Source organism: Heterocephalus glaber, unplaced genomic scaffold (genome assembly GCF_053883595.1).
Source record: "Heterocephalus glaber isolate CG9 unplaced genomic scaffold, H.glaber_assembly_v1.0 deba00001687, whole genome shotgun sequence".
NCBI lineage: Eukaryota > Metazoa > Chordata > Mammalia > Rodentia > Bathyergidae > Heterocephalus > Heterocephalus glaber.
Window position 1 is genome coordinate 2354032 of NW_028258412.1, and position 16157 is coordinate 2370188.

The 16157-nt window shown below is 41.8% G+C and overlaps 1 long non-coding RNA gene across 1 annotated transcript in view; it reads right to left on the reverse strand.

Moving 5' to 3' along the window:
• LOC110348848 (uncharacterized) overlaps positions 1–14065 on the reverse strand; it is a 36739-nt gene extending 22674 nt beyond the window's left edge. Inside the window, exon 1 of the long non-coding RNA XR_002394424.2 lies at positions 13659–14065. This is a non-coding gene — a long non-coding RNA (uncharacterized LOC110348848). The remainder of the gene's footprint in view (positions 1–13658) is intronic.
• Between the last annotated feature and the right edge of the window lie 2092 nt (positions 14066–16157).

The following is a 16157-nucleotide window of genomic DNA, read 5'->3' on the forward strand; positions in this document are numbered from 1 at the left end:
ATTCTTATACCCTCACACCTGAAGCCCTTAAAGCTCCAGTTATTAGAGGCTGCTTTGGCAGACAGACAGGTGTTCTGAATTAGTCTGTGCCTTTTATGCTACTCTTCACTTGCCTAGTGGACCCTTTGGTCAAATATTGAACAATAAATGTCAACCTACTGAATAGCTTTATCTTCCTAACCAGCTTAGAAAAAGTCTTCAGACATATACAGATCAAATGGCTAGGCCCACCACCGCTGCATACAGCTTTTAGTATTTGATCCTGACCATACTGTGCTTCCTGTTAACCTTGCACAGCATACTCATTTACTATAAACTTCCTTAGTCTGGCAGATAGCCTTTGCGGATAATACAGGATTAGTTGATAATCATTATCCTTCAGATAAGTTTGCACAACTGTTTTGTCATTATTTATTTCACCTAGAAATATTCAGACAACTCCTCTTATGAATGCTTCAACTTATTTTACAGATGGATCCTCTCAAAGTTTTGCTGCTTACTAGACTATGCAAAATCACCAGAAAATTGCTATTCCTGGACTTCCAGCTCAAAGACCAGAATTGGTTGTTGTGATTACCATATTAGAATGTACTTTGGCATACCATTAGCATTTTATGCAATTCTGCCAATGTAGTTAATGTCACTATAAAAAGTACTTTAGATCACCCTGTTTCATTTGTTTTTGATTGCAGGCAGCCATTCAGAATAGGACTGCCTCCTTTTATATATAGTTCATGTGCACTCACACTCCAGTCTTCCTGGACCAGTGGCAGAAGGAAATTGTCATGCCAATAGACTCATTGCTTCAATTTTTCAACAGGCGGGGCTTTCTCACTCTTATTTCCATCAAAGTACTCAAGTCTTTTCCTCTAGCTTTAAACTTTCAAGATCACAGACATGCCACATTGTACAATCTTGTCTGACATGTCAAACTTTGCCTACATCAGTTCCATCAAAAGGTTGTCATCCCTGAGGCCTCCAGGCAAATGAGCTACAGCAAATGGATGTATCACATATCCCAATTCAGTAGATTCAGTACTGAAGTATGTGCATGTTAGTATAGATACTTATTTTCATTTTATGCATACTACCTGCCTTGCAGGCAAGACTGTGGGCCACATGCAGCAACATTGTCTCTCAGCATTTGCAAAGATGGAAGTTCCTAAGAAAATAAAAACAGATAATGGCCCTGCCTATACAAGAGGGCACTTTCAAAGATTTCTGCAGCAATGGAATGTTAGTCGTGCCACTGGAATTTCATATGATCCACAAGGACAAGCTATTATTGACCATGCACATTTAACCTTGAAACTGCAACTAGAAAAACAAAAAGACATAATAATAGGAATAAGCCACAAGCTTGATTTTGCAACATTTACACTTAATTTTTTGAATCCTGTTGGTAATATAAATAGCACTCTGGCACAATCACATTGATCAAAAGTACAAGGGCATGGGAAAAGGGAGAAGGCACATGTGTTGTGACAGTATCTGGAGACTGGAAAATGGGAGGGATTGGTTACTCTGCTGGCATGGGGGTGGGAATTTGCTTGTGTCACTGCAGGAAATGCACAGTGTGGGCACCCTCTAAGAGCATACAACCATGGAGAGGTCCTCCTCATGACACGTCCATGAAGGAATTTGACTCCACTTTTCTCAACAGTGGAAGTGTTCTCTCAGATGACAACTGAAGAAAATACCCAGGAGGTGGAAAGACTTGTTCATCTTTAGCATCTACTCAAGAAGAGAACACCTGGTATCTATTGAGGACCACTGAACTGACCTTCTGGAGGTTATCTCTGACTCATCACAACTATGCTCCTCTTCACCAGGAAGTAGTTAAAGCAGTCTGTACTTGTCCATTCCCTCTCAGCAGTTAAACAGTACTTCTCTACAGTTAGGTTAGTCATAGTATAAGCAGTCAGATAGGGCTAAGCCCTTGAAAAGAGCTAGAACAGATACATTACAACTGGGGTTGGAGGTATAGTCATTAAGGTTAGACCTCAAAACAAAAGATAGAATACTTACACCCAGATACTTCCTCTAGGGATAAACAGCAGTGACTGTATTCAACTGTTGCTATTGTAAAACAAAAAGGGAGAAATGTGGGAAAATAGGAAGACTAAGGCCTAATTGGCCTCCCTGGTGAGCACAAAGAAGATGGCATGTTGACAAACTACAGGGAAATGTAAAAACAGCTGAGATTCTGTTGTTTACCTGGACAAGTACTGTGGAGAGTGGGAAACAGATGAATCCTGTGTAACTCTAATGCTTGTGCCTGTGTCTGAGTGAATAAAGCCAGGGTGTGCCAGTCACTTGGGGTGCTCTGTCACAGGGAGATAAGAGCTCCCTGGCCCTCCACATTTTAACCTGATTGTGTGTCTCTTTTTCATCCTGGAGCTCGTAGGCTGGTTCCTCCACTCCACTTCTCTATTCTCTCCCAGCAGGGCTACTCAGTGATGGTGTTATCCTGGCTTCATCACTCTATGCTGATGTAGAAATAGTTGGGACCCCATAGGTGGGGTCAGAAAAAGGATACAGGTCCCTTAGAGCTTGAGAAAAACAGCTTCTGCAGTGTTCCTAAGAATGTAAACAACAGGCAGTCTGGTTTTAATTTTGTCAGTCCACATACTTGTTGCAATGTGTACTCAAGTTCCTTTATTAGCCCATGAAACCCAAACTCCTAGCAACAAACAAACCAATTGGATAGGGCCACCCCCAGAGGGAGGGACAACCTCAATCCCATAAAAATAGGGCCCTTCCCAGCATATACCCAGCTCTGGGGCCCTAACTTCTTGGAGTGGTTTTGTATCTTTCTTCTGCACAGTAGCTTTATTCTTGCTTTGCACTATCCTAACTCTTCTTCCTCTTTCTACACTGGAGTTAAAGACAAATTTGGCAAAGTTTGAGGGTATGCTAGTGACCCTGGACCCACCCAGGGGATGTGGCATATTTTGGGGGCTCATCCAGGATCAACTGAAGACTACCAAACATGGTCAGTATATCCCAGCCTAAAGGAGCATTAACACGGGAGGACATTCTGTTGTCTTGCTTTCTGGAGGTTCCCCCAGCCATGACTAGCACAACTGAAACCTCAGGGTGGTTGGCTTCCTTGGGTGGTGATAGGGGACTCTATTCTGTGGGAAGTTCATCCTCATATGGCTCAATGGCAGTATGCAAGGACTCAGCAACTCATATAGCTTCCCTGTGGTCTCCAGGATGCAGCCAGGAGCCAGTAACTTATATGGCTGGGTGACAATACGTCTGGGGTATCCTGCCAGATGCAAGTCCAGCTTGCTATTCCTCAGACAACCAAGTCAAGGAATTATACCAACATTCCTATATCAAGAGATTGACCTCCTTGTCTTATAACCTGGTCTGAGCCTGGTCAGGGGTTGACTGACCTGCCTACTGCTAAGAGACCAAGACCCTGCTTTGGACCCTGTCAATGACTTAAATTGGCCTGCCTACTGCCAAGAGGGGACTCCCCTTAGTTCTGCTAGATTGTAGGACTCCAAGGAGTGGGGGGGGAGGGGAGACCTACATATGCTATGACTCAATGACCTGTCTGCAGGCTCAAGAGCACAATTTTTCTGGGCCATCTCCAAACTGTACTTCTTGGGAAGATTTGTATCTCCTCATGAAATTAGGATTCTCCATGCAAGACTGCTCCGTCACTGTACAGTTAGGGAAAACTGGGCATTTCAGATTGGGCTCTGGGTAGTACTAGTGTAGCTCACTCATTTGTGCTCTCTCTTGCCCCTTTCCCCATCTTCAAATAAATCATCTTTTATCTAATAAGAGTAGACCCAGGCTGAATCCAGATCACCTTCACCTATTTACTTGTTTTGCCATTTCCTGGCTCCTCCTGATGAGTTACATTGATAAAAACAAATGATGCACAACATGGCAGGCCTTTGTCTGTTCTCAAGCCCCATCCCCATGTTTTTACCAGTTATCATGTTTTGTTAAAATCACCTGCACTGCAAATGTAACTGTTCAAGCATCCTAATTGCAAATTTAATTGTTCAAGCTGCAAGATAATCCTACCCAATGTTTCAAGATGTTCTGTTAACACTGCCCTTCTGCTTCTGTAAACATATTTACCCAATGGTCCTTCCCATAAATCTCTAAATACGGTTGCCTCCATTTGTTTGGGGCTCAGACTTTGGACTGTGAACTCCTCTGGGACTGCCAATGTAATAAAACTTGGTTCACTCCCATCTCTCCAAGTGTTTTGGTGGGTTTTTGTGTGTGTGTGGTTTTTTGCCTCCAGAGACCTTCAGCTAGCTGTAACACTGGGCTGTAATGCTGAACTGTCACACTTTGCTGTAACATCATAAGGACCTCAGAAGAGAAAAGGAACTCATGAGAGGGCAATGTACAAGGGGACTCTTCTTCCTATTACATTTGTTGTAATTCCTCAACATGAGTTTTTAAGGGAAACCCAAGAGGACTGCTCAGCCTCACCTTTAGATGGGTCCTTTTTGACCTGTTTCCTCCTCCACTTCAAGCTCTGACAGAGCTCAGTCACTCTGGGACATTGTTTTAACAGCAATCCTAACCCTTTCAAAGAAAGGGCCTACTGGGAACTTTTGGCATTTACAACATGGTATATACATCATTACTGGGGACATGAGAGGAGTTACCAAGGGTCTGGTTCAATTCCCAGGGGAGAAAGACCCATACAAGGATGCTGGCACCAAACCCATGCATAGGTATAGTGAGAATGAACCTCAATGCTGGATAGGGTAGCCAGGACAGGAGCTTGAGGGTACACTCAAACCTCTAGGCAAGATGGGAAATGCTCTGTCTCTTTAAGGCAAGATGGAAAGAAAAACTGTGGTAGGTAGACATCTGCCATCTTGGCCTTGCAACTGAGAGATCTTTTTGTACCAGGGGATGCCCAGGGATGTAAGGGGACCCTCACACTCAGTCTTTCTCTTCTTCCAAGATGGGAACCAGCCCATCAAGTATTCCAGCACATTTACCCCTAGAGTGCCTCTTTAAACACTAGAAGGAATTAGATCCTCAAATTTTAAAGAAAAAGACCCTAATTTTTTATTGTACCAAGGATTGGGCTCAGTGCCCTCTGGATGACCAAAAAGGAAAGTGGCCTGCAGGTGGAAGGGGGTGTTTCCCCTAACTTTAATACTGTACTTCAAACTTCTTTTGTAAAGAGAAAGAAAATGGAATGAAGTGCCCTGTGTACAACTCTTCTTTACCCTCTGGGACCATCTTGAATGGGTTTCTCAGTGTTCCCATGACCCCTTCCAGGAATCAAATAAAAAAGAAATACTCCTGGAGGAGGAAGGGACCCGCTCTGCAGATCAATCTGAGAAAGCCTCCTTCTATGCCTATTTTCTTCAAAGTTTTTTTTATCATAAAGGGATTTGAATTTTATCAGTCTTTTTATGCATCTATTGCAATGATCTTTTTTTAAATCCTTGGTTCTATTTACGTAGCATATTACATTTACTGACTGACATATATTAAAACATCCTTGTGTCCCTGTGATGAAACCACCTAGTCATGGTGTATGATCTTTTTAATTTGTCACTGATCTGTTTCCAAGAAGCTTACTAAGTATTTTTGTATAAATGATCATCAAGGATATTAGTTGGTAGTTTTCTTTTTTTGTTCAGTCTTTGTCTGGCTTTGCTATCAATGTAATGTTGGCTTTATAGAATGAATTTGGAAGATTCATTCTCTGTTTACTGGATGAAAAAATTTGAGGAGCACTGATATTAGTTCTTTAAAGTTTTGGTAAAAGTCAGATCTTCGTAAAATTGGTAAATTTTACCACTGGTAAAATTCACCACTAAATCCCTGAGGTCTTGGGCTTTTCTTAGTTGAGAAAAATTTTATTTCAATCTTATTACTTGTTACTGAGCTCTTTGTTTTTTTGTTTTTCGTTTTTCTTGGTACTGGAGATTGAACTTGGGACCCTGTGCTTGCAAGTCAGGTGTGGTGGGAGCACTGAGCTAAATACCCAGCTGGATTTTTAAAATATCTTTTTGGTTCAATTCTGGTAGGTCATGTATGTCTGGAAATTTATTCATTTTTTCTTTCTCTAACTTATTGGAATTCAAGTTTTCAAAATAGTTTCTAATAATCTTTTGAATTTCTGTAGTGTCCTATATTTTTGCCATTTTTGTCTTTAGTTGATTTGGGCTTTTTTTGAGGGTAAGATTGGCTAAAGGTTTATTAATCATTTATCTTTTCAAAAAACCAACTCTTTGATTCACTGATCTTTTGTATTGTTCTCTTAAGTCTCTATTTCATGAAGTTCCACTGTGATCTTTATCATTTCATTGCTTCTACTGGATTTTAGTTTAGTTTATTCTTATTTTTCTAGGACTTTAGCATACATTAGGTTATTTAGGATCACTGTTTTTCTAATGTACGCAATCATAGCTATAAACTTCCCTTTTACAACTCCTTTCATTATGTGCTACAGAATCTGATATCGTGTTCCCATTTTCATTTGAGTCTAGTAAGTTTTAAATTTCTCTCCTGATTTCTTCAATGACACAGTCACTGATCATTTAAAAGTGTATCAATCACTCCCTATGTGTGTGTAGTTTCTGTAGCTGTTGATTTCAAGCTTCAATTCATTGTGATCAATAGAACACATGCGATTAAATTTTTTTGTATTTATTATGACTGCTTTTATAGGCTAAAATGTGGTCTGTTAACAAACTGGTTCTTGATTTGATAAGACCAAGGGCTGCTCTGGGTCCCAAGGCTTCCTGTTAACAGGCTCCTTCCTCTGTACAAGAAGGATAATATACTTTCACTGTATTACTCTATAAAAACAAGACAAGACAGGCTAATGTGAAAACTTTTCCCCTTCTTTTGGTATTGAACTCAGGGCCTCCTGCATGCTAGAAAAGCAGCCTACCACTAGGCTATGTTCCTGCTGTGAAAATTATTGGCAGCTATTGTTATGACTTAAGATGGCAAACAGAACCACAAATCAACCTTAAGATAGCTTAACATACTTTCTTAATATGTGAATCTGAGACAATATTCCATAAATTCCACAGAGGATTCTCGAAAATCAAAATGACAAGCATAAAGATTGAAGCACCCATATTCAAAGGGATTGTTTTTTCTGGGTCAGGGGCTTTGAAAGAGCAGTGATATTTTCTGGGACCTGGGTTGTGGAGACCCCATGTACAAAGCTGGGCTACAGCTTTTCTGAATAAGTAAGGTTACACACAAAGTTAAGGATAACTGAGAGTGCTGGATGATCTGCATCATGGGGGGATGTATTACTGTTTTCAGGCAGCTCATGAACACCTCTATGTAGTTACTTCTTCACTTTCATCTGATTCCACAATAACTCTGAAATGGGACTGACATTTCCTAAATGAAACATGAGATGTGTGAAGATGTTAATACTTTCTAAATTCACCGAGTTTACATGGGAGTTAGAAATGGAATTTAAACTTTTTCCCCTACTTTTTAATCAGTGTTGTCTTCCACAACAGGATGTTAACTTAGAATATTTATATTGTTTTCAGTACATATTTTAATATTCTTCCCACTGTTCTACAAATTAGAAAAGAATCATCTACCATGTTTCACAAATATTAGAATGAGTTTAAATACAAAGTAGTACTAAAAAATACAAGTCATCAAAAAGACAAACACTGCATGATTCGACTTACATGAGGTCACTAGAATAAAAGTAAAATGGTGTTGCTATTATAAGCAGCTAAGTCAGATAGAAATTAATATACAGCTAGGCTCATAAAGAAGTCAGCACAAAAAGTAAGACATCAGAATTGTGGCTGGAGGCACATCAGGTCAGGCCTCAAGATGCAATGGCCAGGCCTACATGTCTCCCTAATGGATAAAGAGTAACTTGAAATTATACTGTAATTAGCATCACCTAATCCAGTAAGTCCAGATAGGCACCAGACACCCATGACATATGGACCCACCCCTTCCCAAAAATGTCTTTGTTTTTCCCATACACTCCCCTTCATGATTTCTTTCCCTATTGGGTCAATGTACTGGTTGATTGTAGTTTGACCCATGTTGTGACTTTACTATATAAATTAGCCCCGACAAAGGGCCTCAATGGCCACCAACTTGGGACCCCTTCCAGAAATCCAGGAGCTAATTCTATCCTTACTTCCAATAAAACTCTCCTAACTTTTTCCTTTGGTTCACAACTTCATTTCTTGATGTTGTGGGACCACAGACTCAGCACATTTGACATCTAACAGGTCCGCAGTTATATTTCTCCTATATCATTTCCAGAAGCTAGGGAGATGGGGCATGAGGAATTACTATTTAATGGGTACAGAGTTTCAGTTTTGCAAGATGAAAAGAGATATGGAGATGTATAATGGTGATGGTAGTATGACATTATGAATGTAATGAATTGCGCACTTATCAAGTTAAAAAGGTACTTTATGTTGTATTTTACAATTAAAAATTAAAAAGTGAAAAACAATGGCTAAGAGAAACAATTTGTTTTTAACACAAGTGAATGACAAGTATCTGCCAGTACTGAAATCAAGATTCTTTTTCTTTTTTTTTTTTTTTTTCTTTTTGGTTTTTTGAGACAAGGTCTATGTCATTCAGACTGGGCTTCAACTCACCATACCCCAGGCTGACCTCACACTCACAGCAATTCTCCTGCCTCCACCTCCCAAGTGCTAGGATCACAGGTGTGGGAATCATACCTAGCTTATTTTTCTAACAGATTATGAAGTGCTCTTTCTAGGATTCCAGCAGGAGAATAACATAAACTATTTGTTTCAAGAAAAAGAAAATAAGGAGAATTTTTCACACATGCCCATCTGGGTAATGGAATTCAAAAATTACAAGTAAAGATTATCTCCTAATTCAGCCATTGGAAACAGGCCTAAAATATTTACTATCCATAGCTACTAGGAAAAATGGTCAGAAAGACAGAAAAGCAGTGAGAATGAGAACTATCAAAGACACCACACAAGGTGCTGTTGGTCCATCTAGTAAGAAAGTTCAGATAGGGAAAATGCCCTCCATCACCAGCTCATGACCCCAACAATGAAGAGCCCACAGCAGCCACTGCTGGGACCACAGGCACCACCACAGGATGCCAAGTAGCAGCCCACTGCCTGGAACAGAAATGATATACTGCACAGTTTTAGGCTGTTCTCATTACTGCAACAAATAATCAAACCCAAGATGATTAAAGAAGTGGTTATCAAGAGTGCTAATTAAATATTAACATGCTGTTCAAGGATCATAACGGCTACAATTATTACATATAAGATTCATTACCTCTGATTGTATATGGCTAACCTTACTACATAGCCAGAACTATGTATGGAGAAAGGATCCCTATTTTCAATGGACTTCTTAAAGAAAACCAAGCACACAAAGAACATTCTAACCAATTAAGATTGAAAATATATAGTTTTAATTTTCTCTAGAAAGTTTAAAGTGTGATTACACAAGAGACTGCACTATGTTTTCACATATTGTCAGATAATGATTCACACCATCTTTTCTTGTTGGCTTAGGAGTTCTTTCTTTCTATAAAGAAAAATAAAAGGAAGGAAAAAAAGTAACCATGTGTTAAACACTATCCACATCATTTATTTCTACACCTCATTCATTCATTACTTCTTGACCACTACAAATGAACCATTTACTCTGAGCTGGCGCAGAGTAGAACAGGTCAGGGAAAGACAGAGGAGTTCCACCAAGACATTCCTAACCACATCCATCCACACACAAAAAAATCAGATCATGTCATGAAAGTAGCATCTCCCCCCCCCCCCACCCGCCCTCCCTGGCTTTTCAGAGAGAAGAGGAATTGAAATGCCAACAGTGACTCATCCAAGATCATAGTAACAGGAAACAGCAGAGACCCAGGAGTGGTCTTCTGGTTTTAAATCTATACATATCCCACTAATTCACATTTCACTGACCTTTTTCTCCAGTGTTAATATTACTGAAAGTGGATTACATTTTACAACTAATGGCATGTCATAGTTTAATTAGCAGCTTTTTTCTTTCTCAGCCATACAGAAGATGATGTCATGGATTACAATGGATGGAACACATTCAAATCAGTGAAACACAATAATATTGTACCTATTCTATATACCAAGCTGCCTCCATTTCTCAAAATCACTGTTCACCTACTGCAGTTACCATACCATACAGCCCTCAGTAGGGTATAAGCGAAGGCTAACCACTTCTATATCCCCAAAGAGCTGGAAATAAGCTGCCTATCAAGACTTCTCAGCAAGCAAAAGGAGATAAACAGCCTGGTCAAGAAATCAGACTAAAGTGCTTCCTTCCCACCCAAACCTATGGCTTCAGATGTTTTCAAAGTCAGAACCATTGAAGCTAAAAAGGGATGAGCCAAACTGGAGTACTAACTATAAACAATGAAACCAGAAGATCACTAAACCTTGAAGTGTTTCAAGCCCTAAGGAAAACAATTTCCAACACAGGCTGACTGTTAAGAGAAACAAGATATATTCATGATAGAGAGCACCTAAAAGAATTCATGACCAGCAAACCACCAAAAAGAATTTCAAGGATATCCTAGAAAGAGACAGTGAAGTTAACAATGACAAAAGGTCTAATAGAATGAATATACCTGCTAGGGTGAACAGTTGCATAGAAGGGAAAGATAAGCAAGCAGCAACAGGAAAATAAGGCAATCACGTGAATAAGTCATTATCTATCAATAATAAGTCTCAATGTGAATGGTCTCAGTTCCCCAATCAAAAGACTCAGATTGGCAGAATGGATCAAGAAAACCCAATTCCATGCTGTTTACAAGAAACATGTTTAACCCAAAAAGAAACTCAGACTAAAAATCAAAGGATGGACAAAATTATTCCATGCAACAGGAGCCCAGAAAAGGTTAAGTATAGGTATCCTATATTCAGACAAAGTGGATTTCAAGCCAAAACTGATCAAAAGAGGCAAAGAAGGTCATTACATACAGGTTAAGGGAACAATCCAACATGAAGAACTAAAAGTTATTAAAATATATGGATCAAACAACTGCATACCCAACTTCATAAAACAAATACTACTAGGCATAAAAGAATGTAAACATTATGTACCGCAAACATGTACTACTAAAAATAAGTGCTGGCAGTTGTTAATTTTTTTCATTTGCTTTGCACAAGGAATGCAGAAGGTGACAGTTGGGAGCAGCCTGAATGGGACTGGCAGAGGTGTAAATGGGAATATTTTGGGAAGCTCCAAGTTGCAGCCACAGAAAAGACCTGAAGGAGATAGAATGATGGAATGTAATGGAGGGGACTACCCTGCAAAAAGTAGCTGGTTGGGTGTGACCTAACCTTCCTTTCCAGCTGAACCTTGTTCCTATCCATCTCCATACTCTTAAGCTCTGTCACATTTGCCACTCTTTTTATGTATCCCAGGCAATTACCACTGTCTGGCCTTGGCTCCTGTAGCTCCCTCCACTAGGATCCATGTCTATCACCATCTTTGGATCTGGAAAAATTACCCAATCCTCCAGGGCCAAGTCACATGCCCTCTTCTCATTCCCTCCTGAGTCCTGCACTAATTTGATATGGTCCCCCCTCCACTGATCTTGTAGTGTCACTCCTGCTACTACTTGATTATGAGCATCTAGCTCTGGAATCTGACCTTCATGAATGCTCTGGAGCAGTTCACATCCCTTTTCTGAGCTTTGGGTTTTTCCATCAGTGAAATATTAGTTTCTGCCTTACAGGCATAACACAGTCAGTTTCCAGCCCTTTACATCTGAGGGTTCTGTATCTGCAGATTCAATCACCCATGGATTGAAAATACTCTGAATAAAAAAAGCAACTTTACTAAACATGTACAGTTAGTCCTTGTCATTATTCTCTATTTCAATATAACAACTATTTCCATTATACTCAGTACTGTAAGTAATCTAGAGATGATACAGTATACTGGAGAATGTACACAAGTCCTAGACACACCTGCATCATTTTCTAAAACAGATTTGAGCAACTATGGATTTTGGTATGTTAGGGGGTCCTGGAACCAATGTCCCTTAATAGTGAGAGAGCACTGTACATTTCAAGCATTTAATGCAATAGCTGCTTTATATTCTTGCCTCAAGTAGAAAAAACCAGCATGTACTTACAAAGTGTTCACTGTGTGCTGGTGCCATACTTAAGGGCATGACTTCATTTAATCCTCATGATAGCTCAGTAAGTGGGTATAGCTCCACTTTACTGATGAGGAAATTGAGTCCTGGTCAGGTCAAGTGACTTGCTGTGGGGATTTAAACCTAGGACTATCTGTCACACACCAAGACTGGCACACACTATGGTGGTTCTTCATTCCACAGACACCTGTGGGTGCTTCCTATAGGTGGGCTTCACAAACATGAGCCCAAGATTTATAGCAGATGCCACTGTCACTATTCCCACATTCCCAGTGAAGTTGTTCACCTGGGAGAGGCAAGGGTCAATCAGGCCTGCAAAGAGGCCAGGATATGAATAAAGGCCTCTGCTCAGGCACCCCAGGCTGCCTCAGGTGGGGACCTCAGCAGGAGGGTGGCCAGGTAGCTAGTATGCTGAGCTCTCAGTCTTCTGCACTGAGCATAGTAGTCATAGCCAGTTCCCTGCTCCTGGAGCCAGTGTCCACTCTGCCCTGGGTCACCAGTTTTTATGGCCCACCTCTCTTGGCATGCTTAGTACTTCCCAGCTCTCCCTCTCTCTCTGCCACAGGTGGGCTGCCAAGGAGAATGGTGCTAATGGAAAGGAATGCCCAACTTTAAAAGTTCATTATTAACTGAAAGAAGCCAATATGAGATGGCTGCAAGCTTATGACCCAATATGCTATATATTGGAGAAGGGAAAATTATAAAGACGGGAAACACATCAACTGTTTCCACAAGTTGTTAGTCTGCACTAGGGAGGATACAGTCAGGGAGCCCAAGCTTTCTGCAAACAAACTGAGCGCTTCTTTCCAAACTGGCGCCAAGTGCTTACCACAACAAGAGAAGCAATGGGCTTTGGGTCTTTGCAAAGAAGGATTCTGGTGGGGAAAACTCCAAAGCCCTCCCTGCCACCCTCGTAGGGAACGGAACATTTAAGGGTATAGTCAGGACAGCATCTGGCTCTCACTGTCCTGAGTGTGTAGACTGGAGAAGGCAATGCCAGGGCACTCTACCTGCCAAAGGAGCCCACGGACCCTGACCCAGGACCCTCGGAGTGAGTTCCCCTGGCGCCTGGAGGTGGCTCCAAGGACTGAGGATTTGGGGTTAGGAGCCCTGACTTTACCAAATAAAACTCCTTTCCTAAAGCCTGATTCCTCCCAGACAGTCGCATTCTGCGTCCCCTATCAGCAAGTCCTACCTGGCCCGTCAAAAGCGCGTCTCTCCCTTAAGACTCCTTACTGAGCCCACCCACCAGCATCTACAAGACTCCCACCTACAGGCCGCCCACTGTACCCACACCTGGGGGAAGGGGTCCTCACACTGCCTGTCTTCTCACACCGATGAAAAACACGGAGGTTCCCCTCCCCCAGCCAAAGCCCTTGGACCCGAACTCCACTTGCCTCCAGGTCTGCAGGAGGCAGCGCCCAGAGGGGACCTGGCCCCTGAAGTAGCCGCCCCGCCGCAGCGCCTCGTTCCTCGCTGGCGGCGGCCGCCCGGCACTTACCTCCTCCTTCACGGTGCGCTGCAGGCTCTGCCGGGTCTCCGCTTCTGGGGGCGAGCGGGAAAGCCAGTCAGCCGCGCGTTGGGAGCGGCCTGGGCTACGTTCCCGCCACCTAGCGCCTGTCTCTGCCCGCGGGGGCTGAAGTCTGGCAGGGTCCATTCTAGTCAGCAGCGACAGGCGAGCATCCTCGAACTTCGAACCTCCAACTGTCACAGACTCGCGGGGCGGGGCCGAGCACGAGGGAGGGTGTAAGGCGTGACGTCGGGGGCGGGGCCGACGGCTTCTCCAACCAGTGAACTACGGCAGCTGCGCGGGGGATGGGGGCGGAGCTTAGGGCGGGAGAAGGGTACTGACCTCAGGGGCAGGGACGAGGGCCCTTCCTACTCCGCTCCACGCTCAGCTGCCGCCGAGAGGGGCGGGGCCAAGCGTGACGGATTTATTGACAGATTTTTGGGCCTTTGTTGGGAAAAAGTGGAGCCCAATTCAGTCATCATTCTACCTTTCAGAACTACCATTGACTTTATACAAGACTGATTTTTTGGGGTAGGGAGGATACTGACAGGGTTTTGCCTTTTAATTTACCTTTCAACTGTTGAAAATATTTTATAATTAAAAATGTCTGAACACTGCATTCCAAGCAGTGCTACTCTGATTGTTGAAAGATTGGCTATTAGTTATCTAGGGAGTATATCTATGAACAAGTGCATTCTACTTAGAAAACCTCATCTATGTTATATTTGAAACTTTCAGTTTATTTTTAAAGGACAGGAAAGTGTAGGGGGCCATCCTATGAGTTTGCTCTTTTCTAGAGGGCGAATGGGGAAGAAAGACAAAAAGAGTTAGTTTAGAATGCCGGGACAGGGGCTCTCTGTCTCGAGTTGAACCGGAGCCCTGAGCATTTGGCTCACCTCACTTTTATTCACTTGGACACGTGAGTAAACAATCAAGGTAACAGAGGGTTCATCTAGCTCTGGACTCTTCCCTGGAACGCGCAACATGCTAGCGTGCTTGTGTTGTTGGCCAAAAGAGCACAGCCTGCTGTTTTTCTCCCCTGTGCTTTCAGAGAAGGTCAGCTAGGCCTTGACCCTCTTCATCTGATCTCCTACAGGAAAGGAAGACAGAACAATAGCAGCACTGAACAGGGATTTGTGTAATTAAATACTCAGCACTTGGATAGTAATGTATTACTGATGAGTTATGTACGGAGGAGCATGTTATTCTTTGTACTATCATGGGAATTTGAATGTGTTTTTGGAGAAATAAGCAGCTTAAAAACATGGAAACATTATGTCACTTTTTCTACAAAGACAGAAAATTATTTGTTGCAAGTGTGATGTTTTGTTCACTGCACCATAATCAGTCTGGAGTAATTTACGTGAAGTCATCTGCTTTTCTTGAAAGGAGACACATTTTTCTCTCACTTTAAACTATCTTTAAACAGGCTTGAAACAATGTATAAGCACTTTGTTTTTATATATTCCTGAATAGGGTGGAATTTTGGGAGGCGGTGGAGATTCAACTATACCAGAAAGGGCATGCTTGAAAACAATGTATTTGCTTTGATGATATGTTAATGAATTTTGTTTTGTGATTTGAGCCTGTGTTATATGAAATAAAACAGACCATTTAAGAAAATACATTGTAAGCCAGATAACACCCTCCAGAATAGCACTGTGAGTTGGTAGAGGCATAGGCCCATGATTAAACAAAACCAAAGCAACAGGTTCTTTTTTGAAGTTAGACTGATTTATGATAATATTTTTTGAGAAACCTAAAAAAAGGTCATTTGGAAGGAAAAAACTGAAAGTTGTTATTAAAACTTGACAATGTCTCCTCTAAGTACAATATGTATAAATCTTTTTATTCCTATTATATTAAACCTAAAATGATGTAATTCAAAAATGATACCACTGTTAAAAATCACAATTGAGTTTTATTAACTTACGTATGATTTTCTTAGCTTTTTTAGTCTACAGTTAGAGAAAATTGTTGTTACTCATGTTAAGACATTTATGTTTTTGTCCCAGGAGGCTTGGCTACTTGGGCTGGATCCAGGGTTCCAGAGGGTCTGACTTGGGGCTGGTTCAAGAGGCACCACAAGAGGCCATTGGGCAGGAGGAGAGAAAAGTTGGAGTCCCATTCCCCAAGCTTTCTCCCTGCAGGTGACCTTGGGTCAGCTGTCCCCTCATCCATAAGCCAGAGAGACTCCTCTGGGAGCTCCCTGGACACACTCTTCCTTCTCCTTCAAGCCAGGGGTGGGTGGGCTTCCTCTGCTCTTAGCTCTGAGGTTTCTTTTCTCCCGCTGGTTTCCTACACACTGCCCATTATTGGATAGAGTCTCTTTACTGATCTCTGCTCAGAGTAACCAATGGGAGAATGTCTTTTCAGCTGTGACTTCTGGATAAATGCTTGCATCATTCCTCCTCAATCTAGACCCTGGTATTCACAGTGTAGACTTTATGACAGTCCTGGGGACTAGGACAAAGTGGGGCACCCAAAGGT